Source organism: Tamandua tetradactyla, chromosome 4 (assembly GCF_023851605.1).
Source record: "Tamandua tetradactyla isolate mTamTet1 chromosome 4, mTamTet1.pri, whole genome shotgun sequence".
Classification (NCBI taxonomy): domain Eukaryota; kingdom Metazoa; phylum Chordata; class Mammalia; order Pilosa; family Myrmecophagidae; genus Tamandua; species Tamandua tetradactyla.
The window spans coordinates 14628043-14640072 of NC_135330.1; positions in this window are offsets into that span (position 1 = coordinate 14628043).

Consider the following 12030-nt stretch of genomic DNA (forward strand, 5'->3'; position numbering starts at 1 on the left):
CACAGAGTTTAGTTTTTCAGCATTTCAGCAGCATGACTCTCTCACCTGGTTCCTCCTCTTTAAACAAAGAAAAGGACACATTCAAGGTGAAAGGAAAGACAATTTTATGGTGCTTAGTTTTGAAAATGCCTGAGATCCTCCCATATGGGTAATATCAATTTTTCTATAGAAATTTAAACAAATTACCACTTTATCCACTTTTACATGATTATTGTTGATCGTTTTGTTTGAATCTCTTTGAAGTCAGTTTTCTGTGTAAGGAAAGGGTATTCCAGGGTAAGGATCAACCTGTGCAAAGGCACCTAGATTAATAGACCGTTGCTTCTCAAACTAAATATGCATATGAATCACCAGGGTATCTTGTTAAAATGCAGATTCTGATCCAGTAAGTCTGTGGTGGGGCTTGAGATCTGCATTTCTTATGATCTCCTCTGTCCTTTTTAACTCAAACAATGGCCTGAGGATCAGCAAGATTGGCATGGAGTTTCAGAAGCACAAGAGAGAGGATGGTGATTGGGGAACAGTAGGAAGTTTAGTGTGATTGAGCATAGCACGTAGGAGTGCAAGAGTGGGGAGAGATGAAACCACAAAGGGAGCCTGGGATCAAAGCCTGGGAATTCCCATGCCTACATGAGGTCGAGTGAGTATCATGAAATACTAATGCAGTAAGAATCAGACATACCTGGCTTCTATCTCAGTTTGGACAGTTATTAGCTGTGCATTCTTGATATCCCTAAGCCTCATTTTCCTTGTCTATAAAATGGAAACTGGGAATACACAAGGCCTACTTCAAGCGGTTGCTATAAAAATTAACTGAGATAAATCTCCTGGTGTAATGTCTGGCAAATGATAGATACGCAATAAATGGTAGTGAGTATTGTTACCATTATATGTGATGGGCAGATAGATAAGACACAGTCCCTGCCATAGATATTTCCAGGGTGCCTGAATCATGAGTTTGAAAGAGCTCCTGCCTACAGGCCCTTCATCCTCTCTCTGTTTTTGTATTTCAAAGCTGGAGGGGATGATAAACTGTAAATCTGATGTACATCTTGAGCACCAGCATCCCTGGTAATCCCTGGTCAGTAGACACCCATAACAGACAGCAGTTAACATCATTGGATTGACTTTGGCCTAGATCACGTTTCCTCCAAAGACCTCCCCTTCTTTTCCCTTCTTGCTTCAGTCTTGGTTTATCCTATCAAAAGCCAACCAACCTTGCTTTGAGCTCTGCTGACTGGACTTTCTCCATGTAGGTCAAATAGTGGAATTTAGATAAAACTTGTCCAGATCTGTTTGGAGTAGCAGTTCAATATCTATCTCTAGATGGTCTTATCAGCAAGGCTGGCTGCTGGCCAGCTCTAGAAGGCAGAGTCGCTGTTGCCTCCCGGCCAGAGGGACATCTGTGCCTGGGAATAAAGTAATTCCCCTATTTCCCCTGTCTTGAGAAGTTGCAGGCATTCATGAGGTTAAGCCTTTCTATAAGCTCTTTTACAAGCTCTGTTGAGCAAACAGCTAAATTGATTTGCAATTTTTGTTTACCCTCGGGCTGGAGGGAGTAAAACTTCCTGGAATATCGCATGCAGAAGTTTCCGAGAAGATTGCCCCCTGTCAAGGGGGTAGGGAGGAAACGGGTGTGACCTGGGGGTGGTGACCTGCTAGATAAGGGAAGCTCTGAGGATACGAAAGGGAGGCAAGAAAACATAAGACTACTACTACTAAGATGGGGAACTACTAAGAAAGAACTAATAAAGGTCTGACTCCCAAGAAGCAGGGAGCCCTGAGTGATGGAACCATACTTGTCTCCTGAGTGCTGATTTCTTAAGTCAACCTCGACGCCCCTCTCCTGACTCGGCTTCAAGAGCCGGATGCGGCAAGTCGCTACTTGTTAGCAGTAGAATCCTCATCTGGAGTTGTCTTCCAATGTGCTGCTTCTCTCCATCTTTTGCCATTGTCATGGTTCAGTCCTAATTGTCTAGGGCACTGGTCTCCAGCATTTCTGTGGATTGAGTGGGAACAGCTTAGCTGATTGGTTTTGACTCCCTGTCTCTCATGAGGTTGCAGTCAAGATATTGACCAGGCTGCAGGGTTGACTGGGGCTGGCAGGTCCACATCCAAGATGGCTCCCTCACATGGCTGGCAAGGTGATGGTGGCTGTTGACAGGAGGCCTTAGTTCCTTGTAGAAGCCAAGAGTTTAAAGCAAGACCTACAGAATTTGTTGCAAGCTGCTGGCCTCGGGATGGCAGTGGTAAACTGTGGCGATTGTTATGTAGAGCAGTCTGGGAGGAAGAGAATGTTTACCCCAAACAGTTATGTTAAGTATGAAGAACACTGTGAGATAAGAATCTTGCTCCCTCAGGAAATGCCTGCATATCTATTGACATCCTGTGGTATATAACTAGGATCTGGTTGAGAATAAAATTGTCTGAAGTCTGTCTGAATTAAGCTCAAGCTTCAGACCCCCTGAGCCCGTCTGTGTCTTTCTTTCTTTCTTCCTTTCTTTTTTTCTCATCATTCCTTAATATCCTTTGAGGTCTGTTTCTACAAAAAGCAACAGTTCCTTGCCACATAGACCTCTCCACAGGGCTAGTTGAGTGTCCCGATGCCATGACATCTGTATCCCAGAGGGAGTGATTCAAGAGTGACTCTTTCAACCTTTTAAGTATTACTATTTTTTCTGTCATTTGTTTCCACATTTTCAAATGCCATATTGGTATTGCTATTTCTTGATTTAAAAAAAATTTTTAGACATTTGTTGACTTGATACTATGGAAGAAAGGAATCTTCATTCTTTTAGAGTCTCCCATCCTTCATTCACATGCTTCTCTTCCCTCTTTCCTCCTAATGTAGATATATCACCTTTACAAAAAGAAATTGGTATTCACTGTTTATATCATTATGACAATGTAAATATTGGTCATAGCTGAGCAAAGGAGTGTATTGTGGATATTGCCTTTTCTTTTTTTTTATTAATTAAAAAAATTAACAAAACATTTAGAAATCATTCCATTCTACATGTACAATCAGTAATTCTTAGTATCATCATATAGTTGCATATTCATCATTTCTTAGTACATTTGCATCGATTTAGAAAAAGAAATAAAAAGACAGCAGAATAAGAATTAAAACGATAATAGAGAGAAAAAAAAAACCTATACCTCACATGCAGCTTCATTCAATGTTTTAACATAATTGCATTACAATTAGGTAGTATTGTGCTGTCCATTTCTGAGTTTTTATATCCAGTCCTGTTGCACAGTCTGTATCCCTTCAGCTCCAATGACCCCTTCTCTCTTTTTTTTTTAATTAATGGAAAAAATGAAATTAACCCAACATTTAGAAATCATACCATTCTACATATGCAGTCAGTAATTCTTAACATCATCGCATAGATGCATGATCATCGTTTCTTAGTATATTTGCATTGGTTTAGAAGAACTAGCAACACAACCGAAAAAGATATAGAATGTTAATATAGAGAAAAAAATAAAAGTAATAATAGTAAAAACAAAACAAAACAAAAACCTATAGCTCAGATGCAGCTTCATTCAGTGTTTTAACATGATTACTTTACAATTAGGTATTATTGTGCTGTCCATTTTTGAGTTTTTGTATCTAGTCCTGTTGCACAGTCTGTATCCCTTCAGCTCCAATTGCCCATCATCTTACCCTGTTTCTACCTCCTGCTGGACTCTGTTACCAATGACATATTCCAAATTTATTCTCGAACGTCCGTTCACATCAGTGGGACCATACAGTATTTGTCCTTTAGTTTTTGGCTAGACTCACTCAGCATAATGTTCTCTAGGTCCATCCATGTTATTACATGCTTCATAAGTTTATCTTGTCTTAAAGCTGCATAATATTCCATCGTATGTATATACCACAGTTTGTTTAGCCACTCGTCTGTTGCTGGACCTTTTGGCTGTTTCCATCTCTTTGCAATTGTAAATAACGCTGCTATAAACATTGGTGTGCAAATGTCCGTTTGTGTCTTTGCCCTTAAGTCTTTTGAGTATATTCCCAGCAATGGTATTGCTGGGTCGTATGGCAATTCTATATTCAGCTTTTTGAGAAACCGCCAAACTGCCTTCCACAGTGGTTGCACCATTTGACATTCCCACCAACAGTGGATAAGTGTGCCTCTTTCTCCGCATCCTCTCCAGCACTTGTCATTTTCTGTTTTGTTGATAATGGCCATTCTGGTGGGTGTGAGATGATATCTCATTGTGGTTTTGATTTGCATTTCTCTAATGGCCAGGGACATTGAGCATCTCTTCATGTGCCTTTTGGCCATTTGTATTTCCTCTTCTGAGAGATGTCTGTTCAAGTCTTTTTCCCATTTTGTAATTGGGTTGGCTGTCTTTTTGTTGTTGAGTTGAACAATCTCTTTATAAATTCTGGATACTAGACCTTTATCTGATATGTCATTTCCAAATATTATCTCCCATTGTGTAGGCTGTCTTTCTACTTTCTTGATGAAGTTCTTTGATGCACAAAAGTGTTTAATTTTGAGGAGCTCCCATTTATTTATTTCCTTCTTCAGTGCTCTTGCTTTAGGTTTAAGGTCCATAAAACCGCCTCCAGTTGTAAGATTCATAAGATATCTCCCAACATTTTCCTCTAACTGTTTTATGGTCTTAGACCTAATGTTTAGATCTTTGATCCATTCTGAGTTAACTTTTGTATAGGGTGTGAGACATGGGTCTTCTTTCATTCTTTTGCATATGGATATCCAGTTCTCTAGGCACCATTTATTGAAGAGACTGTTCTGTCCCAGGTGAGTTGGCTTGACTGCCTTATCAAAGATCAAATGTCCATAGATGAGAGGGTCTATATCTGAGCACTCTATTCGATTCCATTGGTCGATATATCTATCTTTATGCCAATACCATGCTGTTTTGACCACTGTGGCTTCATAATATGCCTTAAAGTCAGGCAACGCGAGACCTCCAGCTTCATTTTTTTCCCTCAAGATGTTTTTAGCAATTCGGGGCACCCTGCCCTTCCAGATAAATTTGCTTATTGGTTTTTCTATTTCTGAAAAATAAGTTGTTGGGATTTTGATTGGTATTGCATTGGATCTGTAAATCAATTTAGGTAGGATTGACATCTTTACTATATTTAGTCTTCCAATCCATGAACACGGTATGCCCTTCCATCTATTTAGGTCTTCTGTGATTTCTTTTAACAGTTTTTTGTAGTTTTCTTTATATAGGTTTTTTGTCTCTTTAGTTAAATTTATTCCTAGGTATTTTATTCTTTTAGTTGCAATTGTAAATGGGATTCGTTTCTTGATTTCCCCCTCAGCTTGTTCATTACTAGTGTATAGAAATGCTACAGATTTTTGAATGTTGATCTTGTAACCTGCTACTTTGCTGTACTCATTTATTAGCTCTAGTAGTTTTGTTGTGGATTTTTCCGGGTTTTCGATGTATAGTATCATATCGTCTGCAAACAGTGATAGTTTTACTTCTTCCTTTCCAATTTTGATGCCTTGTATTTCTTTTTCCTGTCTAATTGCTCTGGCTAGAACCTCCAGCACAATGTTGAATAATAGTGGTGATAGTGGACATCCTTGTCTTGTTCCTGATCTTAGGGGGAAAGTTTTCAATTTTTCCCCATTGAGGATGATATTAGCTGTGGGTTTTTCATATATTCCCTCTATCATTTTAAGGAAGTTCCCTTGTATTCCTATCTTTTGAAGTGTTTTCAACAGGAAAGGATGTTGAATCTTGTCAAATGCCTTCTCTGCATCAATTGAGATGATCATGTGACTTTTCTGCTTTGATTTGTTGATATGGTGTATTACATTAATTGATTTTCTTATGTTGAACCATCCTTGCACACCTGGGATGAATCCTATTTGGTCATGATGTATAATTCTTTAAATGAATCGTTGTTGGATACGATTTGCTAGAATTTTATTGAGGATTTTTGCATCTATATTCATTAGAGAGATTGGTCTGTAGTTTTCTTTTTTTGTAATATCTTTGCCTGGTTTTGGTATGAGGGTGATGTTGGCTTCATAGAATGAATTAGGGAGTTTTCCCTCCACTTCGATTTTTTTGAAGAGTTTGAGGAGAGTTGGTACTAATTCTTTCTGGAATGTTTGATAGAATTCACATGTGAAGCCATCTGGTCCTGGACTTTTCTTTTTAGGAAGCTTTTGAATGACTGATTCAATTTCTTTACTTGTGATTGGTTTGTTGAGGTCATCTATTTCTTCTTGAGTCAAAGTTGGTTGTTCATGTCTTTCCAGGAACGGGTCCATTTCATCTAATTGTTGTATTTATTGGCGTAAAGTTGTTCATAGTATCCTGTTATTACCTCCTTTATTTCTGTGAGGTCAGTAGTTATGTCTCCTCTTCCATTTCTGATCTTATTTATTTGCATCCTCTCTCTTCTTCTTTTTGTCAATCTTGATAAGGGCCCATCAATCTTATTGATTTTCTCATAGAACCAACTTCTGGTCTTATTGATTTTCTCTATTGTTTTCATGTTTTCAATTTCATTTATTTCTGCTCTGATCTTTATTATTTCTTTCCTTTTGCTTGCTTTGGGATTAGTTTGCTGTTCTTTCTCCAGTTCTTCCAAGTGGACAGTTAATTCCTGCATTTCTGCCTTTTCTTCTTTTCTTTTTTTTTTTTTTTCTTTCTCTTATATATTTTTGTACTTTTTATTTTTATTTGTGTTTTCTCTGTGTTATCACTTTATTTCTTTTTCTGTTGTGCTATTTCTTTCTCTTCTTTTCTGATATAGGCATTTAGGGCAATAAATTTCCCTCTTAGCACTGCCTTTGCTGCATCCCATAAGTTTTGATATGTTGTGTTTTCATTTTCATTCGCCTCGAGGTATTTACTAATTTCTCTTGCAATTTCTTCTTTGAACCACTAGTTGTTTAAGAGTGTGTTATTGAGCCTCCACGTATTTGTGAATTTTCTGGCACTCCGCCTATTATTGATTTCCAACTTCATTCCTTTATGATCCTAGAAAGTGTTGTGTATGATTTCAATCTTTTTAAATTTGTTAAGACATGCTTTGTGACCCAGCATATGGTCTATCTTTGAGAATGATCCATGAGCACTTGAGAAAAAGGTGTATCCTGCTGTTGTGGGATGTAATGTCCTATAAATGTCTGTTAAGTCCAGCTCATTTATAGTAATATTCAGATTCTCTATTTCTTTATTGATCCTCTGTCTAGATGTTCTGTCCATTGATGAGAGTGGGGAATTGAAGTCTCCAACTATTATGGTATTTGTGTCTATTTCCCTTTTCAGTGTTTGCAGTGTATTCCTCATGTATTTTGGGGCATTCTGGTTCAGTGCGTAAATATTTATGATTGTTATGTCTTCTTGTTTAATTGTTCCTTTTATTAGTATATAGTGTCCTTCTTTGTCTCTTTTAACTGTTTTACATTTGAAGTCTAACTTGTTGGATATTAGTATAGTCACTTCTGCTATTTTCTGGTTGTTATTTGCATGAAATATTTTTTCCCAACCTTTCACTTTCAACCTATGTTTATCGTTGGGTCTAAGATGTGTTTCCTCTAGACAGCATATAGAAGGATCCTGTTTTTTAATCCATTCTGCCAGTCTATGTCTTTTGATTGGGAATTCAATCCATTAACATTTAGTGTTATTACTGTTTGGATAATATTTTCCTCTGCCATTTTACCTTTTGTAATATATATATCATATCTGACTTTCCTTCTTTCTACACTCTTCTCCATACCTCTCTCTTCTGTCTTTTTGGTTCTGACTCTAGTGCTCCCTTTAGTATTTCTTGCAGAGCTGGTCTCTTGGTCACAAATTCTCTCAGTGACTTTTTGTCTGAGAATGTTTTAATTTCTCCCTCATTTTTGAAGGACAATTTTACTGGATATAGGAGTCTTGGTTGGCAGTTTTTCTCTTTTAGTAATTTAAATATATCTTCCCACTGTCTTCTAGCTTCCATGGTTTCTGCTGAGAAATCTACACATAGTCTTATTGGGTTTCCCTTGTATGTGATGGATTGTTTTTCTCTTGCTGCTTTCAAGATCCTCTCTTTCTCTTTGACCTCTGACATTCTAACTAGCAAGTGTCTTGGAGAACGCCTATTTGGGTCTAATCTCTTTGGGGTGCGCTGCACTTCTTGGATCTGTAATTTTAGGTCTTTCATAAGAGTTGGGAAATTTTCAGTGATAATTTCTTCCATTAGTTTTTCCTCCTCCTTTTCCCTTCTCTTCTCCTTTTGGGACACCCACAACACGTATATTTGTGCGGTTCATATTGTCCTTGAGTTCCCTGATACCCTGTTCAAATTTTTCCATTCTTTTCCCGATAGTTTCTGTTTGTTTTTGGAATTCAGATGTTCCATCCTCCAAATCACTAATTCTATCTTCTGTCTCTTTAAATCTATCATTGTAGGTATCCATTGTTTTTTCCATCTTTTCTACTTTGTCCTTCACTTCCATAAGTTCTGTGATTTGTTTTTTCAGTTTTTCTATTTCTTCTTTATGTTCAGCCCATGTCTTCTTCATGTCCTGCCTCAATTTATCGATTTCGTTTTTGAAGAGGTTTTCCATTTCTGTTCGTATATTCAGCATTAGTTGTCTCAGCTCCTGTATCTCATTTGAACTATTGGTTTGTTCCTTTGACTGGGCCATATTTTCAATTTTTTGAGCGTGATCCGTTATCTTCTTCTGGCATCTGCGCATTTAGACAGATTTCCCTGGGTGTTGGATCCAAAAGTTTGGAAGATTTTTCTGTGAAATCTCTGGGTTCTGTTTTTTTTTTTTATCCTGCCCAGTAGGTGGCGCTCGTGGCACACGTTTGTCTGAGGGTCCCACCAGTAAAAGGTGCTGTGGGTCCTTTAACTTTGGAAAACTCTCGCTGTCTGGCAGGTTCGCTAGTCAAAGCGGCTTGGAAGAGTGCCAGCCGGCCCGGGATCCGAACGCGGGGAGGTTCGCTGGCCGCCGCAGCCCGGGAAAATGCCCGTCCGAATTTCCTAGTCGGCCCGGGGTGGCAAGCGTGGCGGGAGGGCGCCAGCCGTAGCGGCCCGCCCGAGAGTGTGCACCGTTCCCGGGGAGTCACGGGTTTGGAAGGGCCCCTCCCCGTCACCGTTCTCCGCGGCCTGGGGATTTCCGATCCAATTCTCTCAGTTGGTCCGGGGGGCCGCGCGTGGTGTGGGTGCCAGCCGCCGCGGCTTGAGGGGACCGCCTGTCCAATTCTCCCAGCTGGCCCGGGAAGGGGGAAGGGAGTGACTCCGGCCGCTTGCCGCCCCCCCTGGTGAAGCCCGCGCCCCTCGGCGATCTCACCAGAGCGGGTTCTCTCAGCCAGCCAGCCGTTCCAGGATGGGGTACGCTGTCTTTTTGATCTCTGTCGTGGCTTTGGGAGCTGTTCTGTATTGTTTCTACTCCCCTAGTAGCTGTTCTGGAGGAGAAACTTAGATCCGTGCGTCTTACTAAGCCGCCATCTTCTCCGGAAGTCCACCCTATTGCCTTTTCTTAATACAACTCTCTGCCTCCTTTTAATAATGACCTCTTTTATATGTAACTATCACTAGTCTAGCAGTGTCATAGACTTTTCTTTCCCCTTATGCATAATGAAGCAGAGGGAATGCCAAGGAAGATTTCATGATTTAACAGAACAACCTTACAAGTAATTATACTGTGTAGATTTTTGATTTGTCATTTACAACAAATGAACTGTTACGGGACATGATGACAATTTCTAAAGTTTAAATGTTTTAAATGTTTAATGCTTAAATTATACTTCCAAGGAATGATTTATATGTTCATTTACAGAAATACCTTGTTTTATTGTGCTTCACATTATAGTGTCTTGTAGATATTGCATATTTTACAAATTGAAGGTTTGTGGGAACCCTGCATTGAGCAAGTCTATCAGCACCATTTTTCCAATAGCCTGTGCTCACTGCTTGTCTCTGTGTTGCATTTTAATTTAGACATAATGCTATTGAACATGTAATAAATGACAATATAGTGTAAACATACTTTTTATAAGCATTGGGAAATAAAAAATTTGCGTATCTTGTTTAGTTGTGGTATATGCATGTGCCAGTTTGAATCTGTTGCGTATCCCAGAAAAGCCAAGTTTTAAAATTCAACATTGCTGGGTTGTATCTTTTTTTTAATGTTTCTGTGGAGATGCGACCCATCCAATTGTAGGGGGTAACTTTTGATTAGGTGGTTTCCATGGAGATGTGTCTCCACCCATTCAAGGTGGGGTTGCTCACTGGAGCCCTTTAAGAGGGAACCATTTTGGAGAAAGCTTGAGAGCCACTAGAACAAACAGAGTTCACGCAGTCAGAGACCTTTGGAGATGAAGAAGGAGAACACCCCCCCCGGGGAGCTTCATGAAACAAGAAACCTGGAGAGAAAGCTAGCAGAGTCAACCATGCATCCTCCCAGCTGAGAGAGAAACCCTGAACTTCATCGGCCTTTCTTGAGTGAAGGTAACCTCTTGTCGGTGCCTTAATTTGGATACTTCCACAGCCTTAGAAGTGAAAACTTGCCCCTTTTTAAAAGCCTTTCTGTTTCTTGTATATTGCACTCTGGCAGTATTCAAACTAGAACAGTGCATTATTGCAGAGATCTGTAACCAAATCTTCAATATCTCCGAGGCATTGCCTGTATACCACACTTATACCAGAGCAATAGGTAACAACTACAAATATTCACACATTTTCCTACATTATCCAGCAAAACAGAATTGACATTCTTACAAGTATTCTCAATTTAAAATTGTACTGAATCAGATTCTTAGTATTACTTTCATGACCGAGAAACATCTTCCTCTCTGTAGGTAAAGAGGAGAGGGGATAGTTTGTTTTCTTTCTGAAACTCCTTTTGTCAATAGTGACTCTTGTATTTTAAAAATCAGGTTCTAAGATTTCATTGGTTATTATTATAAGTAAAAAGAAAGCCTGTAAAGTTGAATTGTATTCTCAGAAATGGGGTAGGAGATAAACAGAATTCTATTTAGTAACAGAGAAATAAGGGACACATAATATCAGTCTTTTGCAGTTGTAGAATGGTCATGAGAGACCCAAAACTAAGACTTGAGACACTCGGGAGGAGCCCCTGTCTGTTCTCTAGTGTCAGTCCCTGACACTGTGTATGGGCGTGGTGGAGGACTGCTTCTAGAAGAATCAGAACCTATACCTTGTGAGCTGGGATGTTGAAAAACCAGACAAACAAAAACCCTAGGTTTATGCAAATTTCATGTCAATTCCCTTTTGTCATTTATTATAGTTACTATACTTATGGTTCAAAAACCAAAGACAACGAAAAGTTCTGCTTGAAGAAATATTGTTCCCACACCTGTGTTGAATTACCTTTCCCCCTCCCTTCCTCCTACAGGTCCTACTTTATGCTAATTATTTTTACCTTTATTTCATGTATACTTTCTATGTTTCATTATGAGAATGAATACATTCACATACATATTTATGCTTATAGTCTTCTTGCTTCCCTTCCTTCTAGTAAATAGATATTTGAGAGTCTGCCTGGAGGAAAGGTGAGTGCTCAGCCCTATTCCTTGAAGCCTGTGGTGTGATGGCAGTGCTATTGGGGTGCAGGAACCTTTACAGAAGAGCTTTCAAAAGGCCGATGTTGACACAGTGTACTCGCACTCCCATGGGTTTATTTCTTGCTTCAACTGTGTTTGGACTGAACAGGTCCGGGCCTATGTCCCCATCTCCAGCCTTGGACCACCCCCCAACTGAGTGTCAGTTGCCAGCTCTGGGAACATCTTCTCCGCCATCCTCTGCTTTTAGTACCAGTTGACACCATTTTTGTTGTTGTTGTTCTTTATTTTTAGCTTGTCATTGTAGACCAACCATGGGCTTCCAGAGACATCAAAATTATTCCCCAGAAGTGGAGAGCTCTGTCAACCGTCTTATAAACCTGCATCACCACCTACCTCTCTAGGGGGCTCCTATTTTGCCCAAAATGATGTGGTCCTGGAGGGTGTGGATTACTTCCTCTGTGACTGGGGGAGATGATGTGGGAGAGGTCTGGCGTC